Source organism: Triturus cristatus, chromosome 12 (assembly GCF_964204655.1).
Source record: "Triturus cristatus chromosome 12, aTriCri1.1, whole genome shotgun sequence".
Lineage (NCBI taxonomy): Eukaryota > Metazoa > Chordata > Amphibia > Caudata > Salamandridae > Triturus > Triturus cristatus.
The window spans coordinates 727,103,242-727,118,626 of NC_140595.1; the positions used below are offsets into that span (position 1 = coordinate 727,103,242).

Sequence of the window (15,385 nt, forward strand, 5' to 3'; positions counted from 1 at the left end):
CACGGCGACATCCTCCCTATAAAAGTGTAGATGGATCACTCTCTAACTCTTTCTTGCTTCACATACAAATGGCTTGAAAGGTGCAGGGAAGATGCAGGTCTAATAGACAGAATAGAAGGTCTGTGCCAGGTGGGTTTCTCTGCATTGGTGTCCCATCACAGGTCCGCAAGTGTAATGTGTGATCTTTGACTCCTGGCATTTCACAAGCAGGCGGCCAGGAAACGGTTTCAGCCTATCAACCACTGAGGAGACGCAGCCTCTGAATGAGGAATGAGGAAGCAATGAATACATCCAGCCTATCACAGGAACAGCCCTGAGTGTTCCGAATTATAAATTCTCCATGTCATTGTATGTCGTTGAGCCCAAGTAGCTCGCCGTGATCGTATAGTGGTTAGTACTCTGCGTTGTGGCCGCAGCAACCTCGGTTCGAATCCGAGTCACGGCATTGTGGTTGGCAATGTCACGGCAGTTGGGTGTTAATTTTACAGAATTAGCAAATGTACCAGTGGTTTTTGTAAAATGTCTATTAAAAACAGATCCTTTCAAATATTTAAACCATCTAACAACAAATGATTTAAACTCGCATGATTATAAGCTGTAGCTATAATGTATTTACTTACATAAATTATCGTTCTTGAACCTATTGGGGGTGGAGGGGGAGCGGAGCTCACCCCCCAGGTGCAGTTGAGTGACCTGTGTTGTGGCTCTCTAGAGGGAAGGCACAAATTTTGCTGTCACCCAGCCCAATCCAGACGTGTATTGGGGCCAGGTTTCAGGCAAATAGAGCAGTAAGTGCAGAGACATGTTCACTCTCTAAAAGTGGCATTTCTAAAATAGTAAAGTTAAATCCAACCTCACCAGTAAGTAGGATTTTCAATAAATAAATAAAGCTACTCCTCTCCGATATGGAATTACCAAATAAAAAGTATAGGGGAATACACAGAGCTAACCTATGAGAGGGGTAGACCTCACAGTAGTGAAAAATGAAATAGACTGTTTGGTACTTACAGGACACGCGAACCACCAAAGTACATATCTTATTTTTTACTTACATAGCATCATGCACCTAGGACTACCTAGGGCCTACCTTAGGTGTAAATTATATGTAATAAAAGGGGAGTTTAAGGCTTGGCAAGTAGGCTGGGACTCCCCTGGGAGACCCCTGAGTCTATGCCCAGAACCATAACTCTGCCAGTCGAGTACTTACCTAAAAGCCGATAACTCACTTTTCTTCCATAGGCTAACATTGAGTGGTTTCACTTGGAAATTCTTCTAAGTGGTGTGGAGTTTTGGATCTTTAAAATATTCATCTAAAATCAGCCGAACAACGAATTCTGATTTACTCACCTGTTATCAGGAGAGACCTCAGTGCTGCATCTTGGAGCTCGGTACTGACCCTGAAAAGTAATTTTAACCGTACTTACCAGTAACTCGAATTTCCTTCCATGGGATATCATTGCCTGCTTTTTGCTGAAAATTTTCTAAGTGTCGATTTTTGAAACTTACAAATATTCTTTAAAAATCGTACCAACTGTGAAAACGTAATTGTTTACCTGTTTTAGATAGATGTCCCAGTACTGAGCCTAGGAGCCCAGCACTGGATTACAAAAGTAACGAGAACGTACTTTACCCGTAACTTGAATTTTCTTCCATAGGAAACCATTGACTGTTTTTCTGTGAAATTTCTTCTAAGTGTCGATTTTGCAAACATGTAAATATTCCTTAAAAATCGCCTGTATAACTTAAACGCAGTTTCTCAACTGCTTACAGGTGGTACAGTAGTGCTGGATCTAGGATCCAACACTGACCTAGAAAACGTAACCATAACCCCACTTACCTGCTAAGTGAATTTCCTTCCATAGGATAACATTGGTAATTTGATCAGCAAAAGTTTCTAAGTGTCAACTTTTAAAATAGCAAAATATTGCTTAAAAATCACAACAGTAACTAAAACGAATTTACTCACTTGTTTCCAAGAACTGTCCCAGGACTGAATCTAGGATCCAGTCCTGGATTTAGAAAAGTAATCCTGAAAGTAATTAATTGCATATAACTTAAAATTCCCATTGAGCTCAATGTATTATTGTGATTCAAATTGTGTTGCCTATTGCAATAAACTGTAACTATGACCTGCAAAAGTCAATTGCCTATTGCAAAGTATTTAACTAAAGCATCTCATTCTGAGAAAGTATATTTTGATACCTATTGTTGGTTCTAAAATAAAACAACAATATCTTTTGTATTCAAACCAATGGCCTAGAGTTCAGTTCTTGAGTGTGTGAGACCATTTGCTGACTGAGTGTGTACAACAAATGTTTTACACTGTACTCTGATACTGCCTTACTGCTCGGCAAGCTACCACTTTAGAGAGTAAGGTTATATCTAACTTTAGCCTCTGCCAAACCTCTGGGGACTGGGGACTCTGTGCACACTGTACCTATTTGGGAACAGTATATACAGAGCCACTTTCTCACAGTAGTGATAAAGTGATTAGAGTCCTAAGGCCAACATAAAGATACAGCAAAACGTGAGGTGAAAAGCAAAAAGGTTGCTGGTAGGCCACCTTAAGGATGCCAGGTCTAACAAAAACTGAACTTAGGATAACATGAGTAAAACATCAGGTTTCTCTACTGCATTTGGTGAGACAAGTGGGCCTTCTTTTATCTTCCATTCAAGCAATCTTTGACAGACTCCTTTATTATAGAGCTTTTCAAGGATTAAAGATAAGGCACTTACAAAGGAGTCCCAAATAATCAGAGATGGTTGACTTCTGTAATATGGGTCGTAGACTAAAAGCAGCACAAAAACAGAGTGCAACAGGGTCCAAAAAACTTGAGTGCCACAAGAGAGTTTGAATGCAAGCGTATCCTTTTACAGATCCAGAGATATACTCATGCAATTTTTATTTTTAGGACAGAACGTGCATGATGAAAAAAACATTGTTTTTAAAAAGCGCATTGCAGAATATCAGTACTTTGATGTGGGAAAACTTCAAAACTTTCAAACAAAATATTTGTAGGCAGCTTACAGCAAGTTGTTGTGGCCGAGTGGTTAAGGCGATGGACTAGAAATCCATTGGGGTATCCCCGCGCAGGTTCGAATCCTGCCAACAACGAGAATCTTTTTATTATCGGCTACAATTTCAGAAGTTAACCTTTAGTATTTCTTCCATTTCAGTTTTATAAATAGGTGGCTTATTTTTGTGTCACTATTGCCTCTCCACATATTTGTTATCGCTACCTCTTTCATGTCTTTGCTACACCTCATTCCTACTTTAGCACTGGTGTAAACGCTTCAAATTATTATACCGTTGCTCTCTCATTCATACCTGCGCATGCACTTGAAAGTTACTTTACCAATAAAAGACGCAAAGAGAGAAATAGAACAAAAGTGCTGGCTGGATTGGCAAACACACTTCATAAAACTGCATTTTCTTTTTTATTCTCCCCCGTGTTACATGCTTAACCTCCCCATGTGTAATTTCTCTTAACCTGCTGTCCCAGGAAGAGAATTTCATGTACAGGCTCTTTCTGTGTTTTTTTCCCTAGTCTGTCTTTCCCATTTCTTAGCTGTGTAACTGTTCCTTTACGCGCTCTATTTAAACGCCATCAATCTCATTTGAGCTCCTTGCTCCCGCTTCTGTTTTCTCCACCTCTCATACTGCCAGTTCTCTCTTTCTCTGTGGTTGGTGGCTACTTTCCTGAGCTTCCGAAGCCACGTGGTTCCTGCCTCTTGTTGTCAGACTTGAATTGGAAAAGGAACCATATTAACAAGCCTTTACCACTCACACACGGCGGAAGTTTATACTTTAATTCAGTGAGCTAAGAAAAGCGTGTTGTGGGTCCCCTACGAGCCATTGTGCTTGCTTCATCATCATTTGGCACCAGTCATTAGCCGCAGCTCTGCTAATGAGCCACTGAGGTCAGTTTCAATATTTACTCAAAAACATAACCATGCAGCCCACCCCTCAACTGTGTATTTATCCTGCTTTTCTGCTGTTCGTGTGATTAGCTGGGAGGAGCTCACGGCGACATCCTCCCTATAAAAGTGTAGATGGATCACTCTCTAACTCTTTCTTGCTTCACATACAAATGGCTTGAAAGGTGCAGGGAAGATGCAGGTCTAATAGACAGAATAGAAGGCCTGTGCCAGGTGGGTTGCTCTGCATTGGTGTCCCATCACAGGTCCGCAAGTGTAATGTGTGATCTTTGACTCCTGGCATTTCACAAGCAGGCGGCCAGGAAACGGTTTCAGCCTATCAACCACTGAGGAGACGCAGCCTCTGAATGAGGAATGAGGAAGCAATGAATACATCCAGCCTATCACAGGAACAGCCCTGAGTGTTCCGAATTATAAATTCTCCATGTCATTGTATGTCGTTGAGCCCAAGTAGCTCGCCGTGATCGTATAGTGGTTAGTACTCTGCGTTGTGGCCGCAGCAACCTCGGTTCGAATCCGAGTCACGGCATTGTGGTTGGCAATGTCACGGCAGTTGGGTGTTAATTTTACAGAATTAGCAAATGTACCAGTGGTTTTTGTAAAATGTCTATTAAAAACAGATCCTTTCAAATATTTAAACCATCTAACAACAAATGATTTAAACTCGCATGATTATAAGCTGTAGCTATAATGTATTTACTTACATAAATTATCGTTCTTGAACCTATTGGGGGTGGAGGGGGAGCGGAGCTCACCCCCCAGGTGCAGTTGAGTGACCTGTGTTGTGGCTCTCTAGAGGGAAGGCACAAATTTTGCTGTCACCCAGCCCAATCCAGACGTGTATTGGGGCCAGGTTTCAGGCAAATAGAGCAGTAAGTGCAGAGACATGTTCCCTCTCTAAAAGTGGCATTTCTAAAATAGTAAAGTTAAATCCAACCTCACCAGTAAGTAGGATTTTCAATAAATAAATAAAGCTACTCCTCTCCGATATGGAATTACCAAATAAAAAGTATAGGGGAATACACAGAGCTAACCTATGAGAGGGGTAGACCTCACAGTAGTGAAAAATGAAATAGACTGTTTGGTACTTACAGGACACGCGAACCACCAAAGTACATATCTTATTTTTTACTTACATAGCATCATGCACCTAGGACTACCTAGGGCCTACCTTAGATGTAAATTATATGTAATAAAAGGGGAGTTTAAGGCTTGGCAAGTAGGCTGGGACTCCCCTGGGAGACCCCTGAGTCTATGCCCAGAACCATAACTCTGCCAGTCGAGTACTTACCTAAAAGCCGATAACTCACTTTTCTTCCATAGGCTAACATTGAGTGGTTTCACTTGGAAATTCTTCTAAGTGGTGTGGAGTTTTGGAACTTTAAAATATTGATCTAAAATCAGCCGAACAACGAATTCTGATTTACTCACCTGTTATCAGGAGAGACCTCAGTGCTGCATCTTGGAGCTCAGTACTGACCCTGAAAAGTAATTTTAACCGTACTTACCAGTAACTCGAATTTCCTTCCATGGGATATCATTGCCTGCTTTTTGCTGAAAATTTTCTAAGTGTCGATTTTGGAAACTTACAAATATTCTTTAAAAATCGTACCAACTGTGAAAACGTAATTGTTTACCTGTTTTAGATAGATGTCCCAGTACTGAGCCTAGGAGCCCAGCACTGGATTACAAAAGTAACGAGAACGTACTTTACCCGTAACTTGAATTTTCTTCCATAGGAAACCATTGACTGTTTTTCTGTGAACTTTCTTCTAAGTGTCGATTTTGCACACATGTAAATATTCCTTAAAAATCGCCTGTATAACTTAAACGCAGTTTCTCAACTGCTTACAGGTGGTACAGTAGTGCTGGATCTAGGATCCAACACTGACCTAGAAAAAGTAACCATAACCCCACTTACCTGCTAAGTGAATTTCCTTCCATAGGATAACATTGGTAATTTGATCAGCAAAAGTTTCAAAGTGTCAACTTTTAAAATAGCAAAATATTGCTTAAAAATCACAACAGTAACTAAAACGAATTTACTCACTTGTTTCCAAGAACTGTCCCAGGACTGAATCTAGGATCCAGTCCTGGATTTAGAAAAGTAATCCTGAAAGTAATTAATTGCATATAACTTAAAATTCCCATTGAGCTCAATGTATTATTGTGATTCAAATTGTGTTGCCTATTGCAATAAACTGTAACTATGACCTGCAAAAGTCAATTGCCTATTGCAAAGTATTTAACTAAAGCATCTCATTCTGAGAAAGTATATTTTGATACCTATTGTTGGTTCTAAAATAAAACAACAATATCTTTTGTATTCAAACCAATGGCCTAGAGTTCAGTTCTTGAGTGTGTGAGACCATTTGCTGACTGAGTGTGTACAACAAATGTTTTACACTGTACTCTGATACTGCCTTACTGCTCGGCAAGCTACCACTTTAGAGAGTAAGGTTATATCTAACTTTAGCCTCTGCCAAACCTCTGGGGACTGGGGACTCTGTGCACACTGTACCTATTTGGGAACAGTATATACAGAGCCACTTTCTCACAGTAGTGATAAAGTGATTAGAGTCCTAAGGCCAACATAAAGATACAGCAAAACGTGAGGTGAAAAGCAAAAAGGTTGCTGGTAGGCCACCTTAAGGATGCCAGGTCTAACAAAAACTGAACTAAGGATAACATGAGTAAAACATCAGGTTTCTCTACTGCATTTGGTGAGACAAGTGGGCCTTCTTTTATCTTCCATTCAAGCAATCTTTGACAGACCCCTTTATTATAGAGCTTTTCAAGGATTAAAGATAAGGCACTTACAAAGGAGTCCCAAATAATCAGAGATGGTTGACTTCTGTAATATGGGTCGTAGACTAAAAGCAGCACAAAAACAGAGTGCAACAGGGTCCAAAAAACTTGAGTGCCACAAGAGAGTTTGAATGCAAGCGTATCCTTTTACAGATCCAGAGATATACTCATGCAATTTTTATTTTTAGGACAGAACGTGCATGATGAAAAAAACATTGTTTTTAAAAAGCGCATTGCAGAATATCAGTACTTTGATGTGGGAAAACTTCAAAACTTTCAAACAAAATATTTGTAGGCAGCTTACAGCAAGTAGTTGTGGCCGAGTGGTTAAGGCGATGGACTAGAAATCCATTGGGGTATCCCTGCGCAGGTTCGAATCCTGCCAACAACGAGAATCTCTTTATTATCGGCTACAATTTCAGAAGTTAACCTTTAGTATTTCTTCCATTTCAGTTTTATAAATAGGTGGCTTATTTTTGTGTCACTATTGCCTCTCCACATATTTGTTATCGCTACCTCTTTCATGTCTTTGCTACACCTCATTCCTACTTTAGCCCTGGTGTACACGCTTCAAATTATTATACCGTTGCTCTCTCATTCATACCTGCGCATGCACTTGAAAGTTACTTTACCAATAAAAGACTCAAAGAGAGAAATAGAACAAAAGTGCTGGCTGGATTGGCAAACACACTTCATAAAACTGCATTTTCTTTTTTATTCTCCCCCGTGTTACATGCTTAACCTCCCCATGTGTAATTTCTCTTAACCTGCTGTCCCAGGAAGAGAATTTCATCTACAAGCTCTTTCTGTGTTTTTTTCCCTAGTCTGTCTTTCCCATTTCTTAGCTGTGTAACTGTTCCTTTACGCGCTCTATTTAAACGCCATCAATCTCATTTGAGCTCCTTGCTCCCGCTTCTGTTTTCTCCACCTCTCATACTGCCAGTTCTCTCTTTCTCTGTGGTTGTTGGCTACTTTCCTGAGCTTCCGAAGCCACGTGGTTCCTGCCTCTTGTTGTCAGACTTGAATTGGAAAAGGAACTATATTAACAAGCCTTTACCACTCACACACGGCGGAAGTTTATACTTTAATTCAGTGAGCTAAGAAAAGCGTGTTGTGGGTCCCCTACGAGCCATGGTGCTTGCTTCATCATGATTTGGCACCAGTCATTAGCCGCAGCTCTGCTAATGAGCCACTGAGGTCAGTTTCAATATTTACTCAAAAACATAACCATGCAGCCCACCCCTCAACTGTGTATTTATCTTGCTTTTCTGCTGTTCGTGTGATTAGCTGGGAGGAGCTCACGGCGACATCCTCCCTATAAAAGTGTAGATGGATCACTCTCTAACTCTTTCTTGCTTCACATACAAATGGCTTGAAAGGTGCAGGGAAGATGCAGGTCTAATAGACAGAATAGAAGGTCTGTGCCAGGTGGGTTTCTCTGCATTGGTGTCCCATCACAGGTCCGCAAGTGTAATGTGTGATCTTTGACTCCTGGCATTTCACAAGCAGGCGGCCAGGAAACGGTTTCAGCCTATCAACCACTGAGGAGACGCAGCCTCTGAATGAGGAATGAGGAAGCAATGAATACATCCAGCCTATCACAGGAACAGCCCTGAGTGTTCCGAATTATAAATTCTCCATGTCACTGTATGGCGTTGAGCCCAAGTAGCTCGCCGTGATCGTATAGTGGTTAGTACTCTGCGTTGTGGCCGCAGCAACCTCGGTTCGAATCCGAGTCACGGCATTGTGGATGGCAATGTCACGGCAGTTGGGTGTTAATTTTACAGAATTAGCAAATGTACCAGTGGTTTTTGTAAAATGTCTATTGAAAACAGATCCTTTCAAATATTTAAACCATCTAACAACAAATGATTTAAACTCGCATGATTATAAGCTGTAGCTATAATGTATTTACTTACATAAATTATCGTTCTTGAACCTATTGGGGGTGGAGGGGGAGCGGAGCTCACCCCCCAGGTGCAGTTGAGTGACCTGTGTTGTGGCTCTCTAGAGGGAAGGCACAAATTTTGCTGTCACCCAGCCCAATCCAGACATGTATTGGGGCCAGGTTTCAGGCAAATAGAGCAGTAAGTGCAGAGACATGTTCACTCTCTAAAAGTGGCATTTCTAAAATAGTAAAGTTAAATCCAACCTCACCAGTAAGTAGGATTTTCAATAAATAAATAAAGCTACTCCTCTCCGATATGGAATTACCAAATAAAAAGTATAGGGGAATACACAGAGCTAACCTATGAGAGGGGTAGACCTCACAGTAGTGAAAAATGAAATAGACTGTTTGGTACTTACAGGACACGCGAACCACCAAAGTACATATCTTATTTTTTACTTACATAGCATCATGCACCTAGGACTACCTAGGGCCTACCTTAGGTGTAAATTATATGTAATAAAAGGGGAGTTTAAGGCTTGGCAAGTAGGCTGGGACTCCCCTGGGAGACCCCTGAGTCTATGCCCAGAACCATAACTCTGCCAGTCGAGTACTTACCTAAAAGCCGATAACTCACTTTTCTTCCATAGGCTAACATTGAGTGGTTTCACTTGGAAATTCTTCTAAGTGGTGTGGAGTTTTGGAACTTTAAAATATTCATCTAAAATCAGCCGAACAACGAATTCTGATTTACTCACCTGTTATCAGGAGAGACCTCAGTGCTGCATCTTGGAGCTCGGTACTGACCCTGAAAAGTAATTTTAACCGTACTTACCAGTAACTCGAATTTCCTTCCATGGGATATCATTGCCTGCTTTTTGCTGAAAATTTTCTAAGTGTCGATTTTTGAAACTTACAAATATTCTTTAAAAATCGTACCAACTGTGAAAACGTAATTGTTTACCTGTTTTAGATAGATGTCCCAGTACTGAGCCTAGGAGCCCAGCACTGGATTACAAAAGTAACGAGAACGTACTTTACCCGTAACTTGAATTTTCTTCCATAGGAAACCATTGACTGTTTTTCTGTGAAATTTCTTCTAAGTGTCGATTTTGCAAACATGTAAATATTCCTTAAAAATCGCCTGTATAACTTAAACGCAGTTTCTCAACTGCTTACAGGTGGTACAGTAGTGCTGGATCTAGGATCCAACACTGACCTAGAAAAAGTAACCATAACCCCACTTACCTGCTAAGTGAATTTCCTTCCATAGGATAACATTGGTAATTTGATCAGCAAAAGTTTCAAAGTGTCAACTTTTAAAATAGCAAAATATTGCTTAAAAATCACAACAGTAACTAAAACGAATTTACTCACTTGTTTCCAAGAACTGTCCCAGGACTGAATCTAGGATCCAGTCCTGGATTTAGAAAAGTAATCCTGAAAGTAATTAATTGCATATAACTTAAAATTCCCGTTGAGCTCAATGTATTATTGTGATTCAAATTGTGTTGCCTATTGCAATAAACTGTAACTATGACCTGCAAAAGTCAATTGCCTATTGCAAAGTATTTAACTAAAGCATCTCATTCTGAGAAAGTATATTTTGATACCTATTGTTGGTTCTAAAATAAAACAACAATATCTTTTGTATGCAAACCAATGGCCTAGAGTTCAGTTCTTGAGTGTATGAGACCATTTGCTGACTGAGTGTGTACAACAAATGTTTTACACTGTACTCTGATACTGCCTTACTGCTCGGCAAGCTACCACTTTAGAGAGTAAGGTTATATCTAACTTTAGCCTCTGCCAAACCTCTGGGGACTGGGGACTCTGTGCACACTGTACCTATTTGGGAACAGTATATACAGAGCCACTTTCTCACAGTAGTGATAAAGTGATTAGAGTCCTAAGGCCAACATAAAGATACAGCAAAACGTGAGGTGAAAAGCAAAAAGGTTGCTGGTAGGCCACCTTAAGGATGCCAGGTCTAACAAAAACTGAACTAAGGATAACATGAGTAAAACATCAGGTTTCTCTACTGCATTTGGTGAGACAAGTGGGCCTTCTTTTATCTTCCATTCAAGCAATCTTTGACAGACCCCTTTATTATAGAGCTTTTCAAGGATTAAAGATAAGGCACTTACAAAGGAGTCCCAAATAATCAGAGATGGTTGACTTCTGTAATATGGGTCGTAGACTAAAAGCAGCACAAAAACAGAGTGCAACAGGGTCCAAAAAACTTGAGTGCCACAAGAGAGTTTGAATGCAAGCGTATCCTTTTACAGATCCAGAGATATACTCATGCAATTTTTATTTTTAGGACAGAACGTGCATGATGAAAAAAACATTGTTTTTAAAAAGCGCATTGCAGAATATCAGTACTTTGATGTGGGAAAACTTCAAAACTTTCAAACAAAATATTTGTAGGCAGCTTACAGCAAGTTGTTGTGGCCGAGTGGTTAAGGCGATGGACTAGAAATCCATTGGGGTATCCCCGCGCAGGTTCGAATCCTGCCAACAACGAGAATCTTTTTATTATCGGCTACAATTTCAGAAGTTAACCTTTAGTATTTCTTCCATTTCAGTTTTATAAATAGGTGGCTTATTTTTGTGTCACTATTGCCTCTCCACATATTTGTTATCGCTACCTCTTTCATGTCTTTGCTACACCTCATTCCTACTTTAGCACTGGTGTAAACGCTTCAAATTATTATACCGTTGCTCTCTCATTCATACCTGCGCATGCACTTGAAAGTTACTTTACCAATAAAAGATGCAAAGAGAGAAATAGAACAAAAGTGCTGGCTGGATTGGCAAACACACTTCATAAAACTGCATTTTCTTTTTTATTCTCCCCCGTGTTACATGCTTAACCTCCCCATGTGTAATTTCTCTTAACCTGCTGTCCCAGGAAGAGAATTTCATGTACAGGCTCTTTCTGTGTTTTTTTCCCTAGTCTGTCTTTCCCATTTCTTAGCTGTGTAACTGTTCCTTTACGCGCTCTATTTAAACGCCATCAATCTCATTTGAGCTCCTTGCTCCCGCTTCTGTTTTCTCCACCTCTCATACTGCCAGTTCTCTCTTTCTCTGTGGTTGGTGGCTACTTTCCTGAGCTTCCGAAGCCACGTGGTTCCTGCCTCTTGTTGTCAGACTTGAATTGGAAAAGGAACCATATTAACAAGCCTTTACCACTCACACACGGCGGAAGTTTATACTTTAATTCAGTGAGCTAAGAAAAGCGTGTTGTGGGTCCCCTACGAGCCATTGTGCTTGCTTCATCATCATTTGGCACCAGTCATTAGCCGCAGCTCTGCTAATGAGCCACTGAGGTCAGTTTCAATATTTACTCAAAAACATAACCATGCAGCCCACCCCTCAACTGTGTATTTATCCTGCTTTTCTGCTGTTCGTGTGATTAGCTGGGAGGAGCTCACGGCGACATCCTCCCTATAAAAGTGTAGATGGATCACTCTCTAACTCTTTCTTGCTTCACATACAAATGGCTTGAAAGGTGCAGGGAAGATGCAGGTCTAATAGACAGAATAGAAGGTCTGTGCCAGGTGGGTTTCTCTGCATTGGTGTCCCATCACAGGTCCGCAAGTGTAATGTGTGATCTTTGACTCCTGGCATTTCACAAGCAGACGGCCAGGAAACGGTTTCAGCCTATCAACCACTGAGGAGACGCAGCCTCTGAATGAGGAATGAGGAAGCAATGAATACATCCAGCCTATCACAGGAACAGCCCTGAGTGTTCCGAATTATAAATTCTCCATGTCACTGTATGTCGTTGAGCCCAAGTAGCTCGCCGTGATCGTATAGTGGTTAGTACTCTGCGTTGTGGCCGCAGCAACCTCGGTTCGAATCCGAGTCACGGCATTGTGGTTGGCAATGTCACGGCAGTTGGGTGTTAATTTTACAGAATTAGCAAATGTACCAGTGGTTTTTGTAAAATGTCTATTGAAAACAGATCCTTTCAAATATTTAAACCATCTAACAACAAATGATTTAAACTCGCATGATTATAAGCTGTAGCTATAATGTATTTACTTACATAAATTATCGTTCTTGAACCTATTGGGGGTGGAGGGGGAGCGGAGCTCACCCCCCAGGTGCAGTTGAGTGACCTGTGTTGTGGCTCTCTAGAGGGAAGGCACAAATTTTGCTGTCACCCAGCCCAATCCAGACGTGTATTGGGGCCAGGTTTCAGGCAAATAGAGCAGTAAGTGCAGAGACATGTTCAATCTCTAAAAGTGGCATTTCTAAAATAGTAAAGTTAAATCCAACCTCACCAGTAAGTAGGATTTTCAATAAATAAATAAAGCTACTCCTCTCCGATATGGAATTACCAAATAAAAAGTATAGGGGAATACACAGAGCTAACCTATGAGAGGGGTAGACCTCACAGTAGTGAAAAATGAAATAGACTGTTTGGTACTTACAGGACACGCGAACCACCAAAGTACATATCTTATTTTTTACTTACATAGCATCATGCACCTAGGACTACCTAGGGCCTACCTTAGGTGTAAATTATATGTAATAAAAGGGGAGTTTAAGGCTTGGCAAGTAGGCTGGGACTCCCCTGGGAGACCCCTGAGTCTATGCCCAGAACCATAACTCTGCCAGTCGAGTACTTACCTAAAGCCGATAACTCACTTTTCTTCCATAGGCTAACATTGAGTGGTTTCACTTGGAAATTCTTCTAAGTGGTGTGGAGTTTTGGAACTTTAAAATATTCATCTAAAATCAGCCGAACAACGAATTCTGATTTACTCACCTGTTATCAGGAGAGACCTCAGTGCTGCATCTTGGAGCTCAGTACTGACCCTGAAAAGTAATTTTAACCGTACTTACCAGTAACTCGAATTTCCTTCCATGGGATATCATTGCCTGCTTTTTGCTGAAAATTTTCTAAGTGTCGATTTTGGAAACTTACAAATATTCTTTAAAAATCGTACCAACTGTGAAAACGTAATTGTTTACCTGTTTTAGATAGATGTCCCAGTACTGAGTCTAGGAGCCCAGCACTGGATTACAAAAGTAACGAGAACGTACTTTACCCGTAACTTGAATTTTCTTCCTTAGGAAACCATTGACTGTTTTTCTGTGAAATTTCTTCTAAGTGTCGATTTTGCAAACATGTAAATATTCCTTAAAAATCGCCTGTATAACTTAAACGCAGTTTCTCAACTGCTTACAGGTGGTACAGTAGTGCTGGATCTAGGATCCAACACTGACCTAGAAAAAGTAACCATAACCCCACTTACCTGCTAAGTGAATTTCCTTCCATAGGATAACATTGGTAATTTGATCAGCAAAAGTTTCAAAGTGTCAACTTTTAAAATAGCAAAATATTGCTTAAAAATCACAACAGTAACTAAAACGAATTTACTCACTTGTTTCCAAGAACTGTCCCAGGACTGAATCTAGGATCCAGTCCTGGATTTAGAAAAGTAATCCTGAAAGTAATTAATTGCATATAACTTAAAATTCCCATTGAGCTCAATGTATTATTGTGATTCAAATTGTGTTGCCTATTGCAATAAACTGTAACTATGACCTGCAAAAGTCAATTGCCTATTGCAAAGTATTTAACTAAAGCATCTCATTCTGAGAAAGTATATTTTGATACCTATTGTTGGTTCTAAAATAAAACAACAATATCTTTTGTATGCAAACCAATGGCCTAGAGTTCAGTTCTTGAGTGTGTGAGACCATTTGCTGACTGAGTGTGTACAACAAATGTTTTACACTGTACTCTGATACTGCCTTACTGCTCGGCAAGCTACCACTTTAGAGAGTAAGGTTATATCTAACTTTAGCCTCTGCCAAACCTCTGGGGACTGGGGACTCTGTGCACACTCTACCTATTTGGGAACAGTATATACAGAGCCACTTTCTCACAGTAGTGATAAAGTGATTAGAGTCCTAAGGCTAACATAAAGATACAACAAAACGTGAGGTGAAAAGCAAAAAGGTTGCTGGTAGGCCACCTTAAGGATGCCAGGTCTAACAAACACTGAACTAAGGATAACATGAGTAAAACATCAGGTTTCTCTACTGCATTTGGTGAGACAAGTGGGCCTTCTTTTATCTTCCATTCAAGCAATCTTTGACAGACCCCTTTATTATAGAGCTTTTCAAGGATTAAAGATAAGGCACTTACAAAGGAGTCCCAAATACTCAGAGATGGTTGACTTCTGTAATATGGGTCGTAGACTAAAAGCAGCGCAAAAACAGAGTGCAACAGGGTCCAAAAAACTTGAGTGCCACAAGAGAGTTTGAATGCAAGCGTATCCTTTTACAGATCCAGAGATATACTCATGCAATTTTTGTTTTTAGGACAGAACGTGCATGATGAAAAAAACATTGTTTTTAAAAAGCGCATTGCAGAATATCAGTACTTTGATGTGGGAAAACTTCAAAACTTTCAAACAAAATATTTGTAGGCAGCTTACAGCAAGTTGTTGTGGCCGAGTGGTTAAGGCGATGGACTAGAAATCTATTGGGGTATCCCCGCGCAGGTTCGAATCCTGCCAACAACAAGAATCTTTTTATTATCGGCTACAATTTCAGAAGTTAACCTTTAGTATTTCTTCCATTTCAGTTTTATAAATAGGTGGCTTATTTTTGTGTCACTATTGCCTCTCCACATATTTGTTATCGCTACCTCTTTCATGTCTTTGCTACACCTCATTCCTACTTTAGCACTGGTGTAAACGCTTCAAATTATTATACGGTTGCCTT

At 40.3% G+C, this 15,385-nt stretch overlaps 8 non-coding genes across 8 annotated transcripts; all 8 read left to right on the forward strand.

Moving 5' to 3' along the window:
• Positions 1-373: 373 nt before the first annotated feature.
• On the forward strand, positions 374-445 carry TRNAH-GUG (transfer RNA histidin (anticodon GUG)). The gene has a single exon. It is a non-coding gene; the product is annotated as a tRNA-His (tRNA).
• A 2,588-nt stretch (positions 446-3,033) lies between these two features.
• Positions 3,034-3,115, forward strand: TRNAS-AGA (transfer RNA serine (anticodon AGA)). The gene has a single exon. It is a non-coding gene; the product is annotated as a tRNA-Ser (tRNA).
• Positions 3,116-4,396: 1,281 nt separating this feature from the next.
• TRNAH-GUG (transfer RNA histidin (anticodon GUG)) lies at positions 4,397-4,468 on the forward strand. The gene has a single exon. It is a non-coding gene; the product is annotated as a tRNA-His (tRNA).
• Positions 4,469-7,056: 2,588 nt separating this feature from the next.
• TRNAS-AGA (transfer RNA serine (anticodon AGA)) lies at positions 7,057-7,138 on the forward strand. Its single transcript has one exon. It is a non-coding gene; the product is annotated as a tRNA-Ser (tRNA).
• Positions 7,139-8,419: 1,281 nt separating this feature from the next.
• TRNAH-GUG (transfer RNA histidin (anticodon GUG)) lies at positions 8,420-8,491 on the forward strand. Its single transcript has one exon. It is a non-coding gene; the product is annotated as a tRNA-His (tRNA).
• A 2,588-nt stretch (positions 8,492-11,079) lies between these two features.
• On the forward strand, positions 11,080-11,161 carry TRNAS-AGA (transfer RNA serine (anticodon AGA)). Its single transcript has one exon. It is a non-coding gene; the product is annotated as a tRNA-Ser (tRNA).
• A 1,281-nt stretch (positions 11,162-12,442) lies between these two features.
• Positions 12,443-12,514, forward strand: TRNAH-GUG (transfer RNA histidin (anticodon GUG)). The gene has a single exon. It is a non-coding gene; the product is annotated as a tRNA-His (tRNA).
• A 2,587-nt stretch (positions 12,515-15,101) lies between these two features.
• TRNAS-AGA (transfer RNA serine (anticodon AGA)) lies at positions 15,102-15,183 on the forward strand. The gene has a single exon. It is a non-coding gene; the product is annotated as a tRNA-Ser (tRNA).
• The last annotated feature ends 202 nt before the right edge of the window (positions 15,184-15,385 follow it).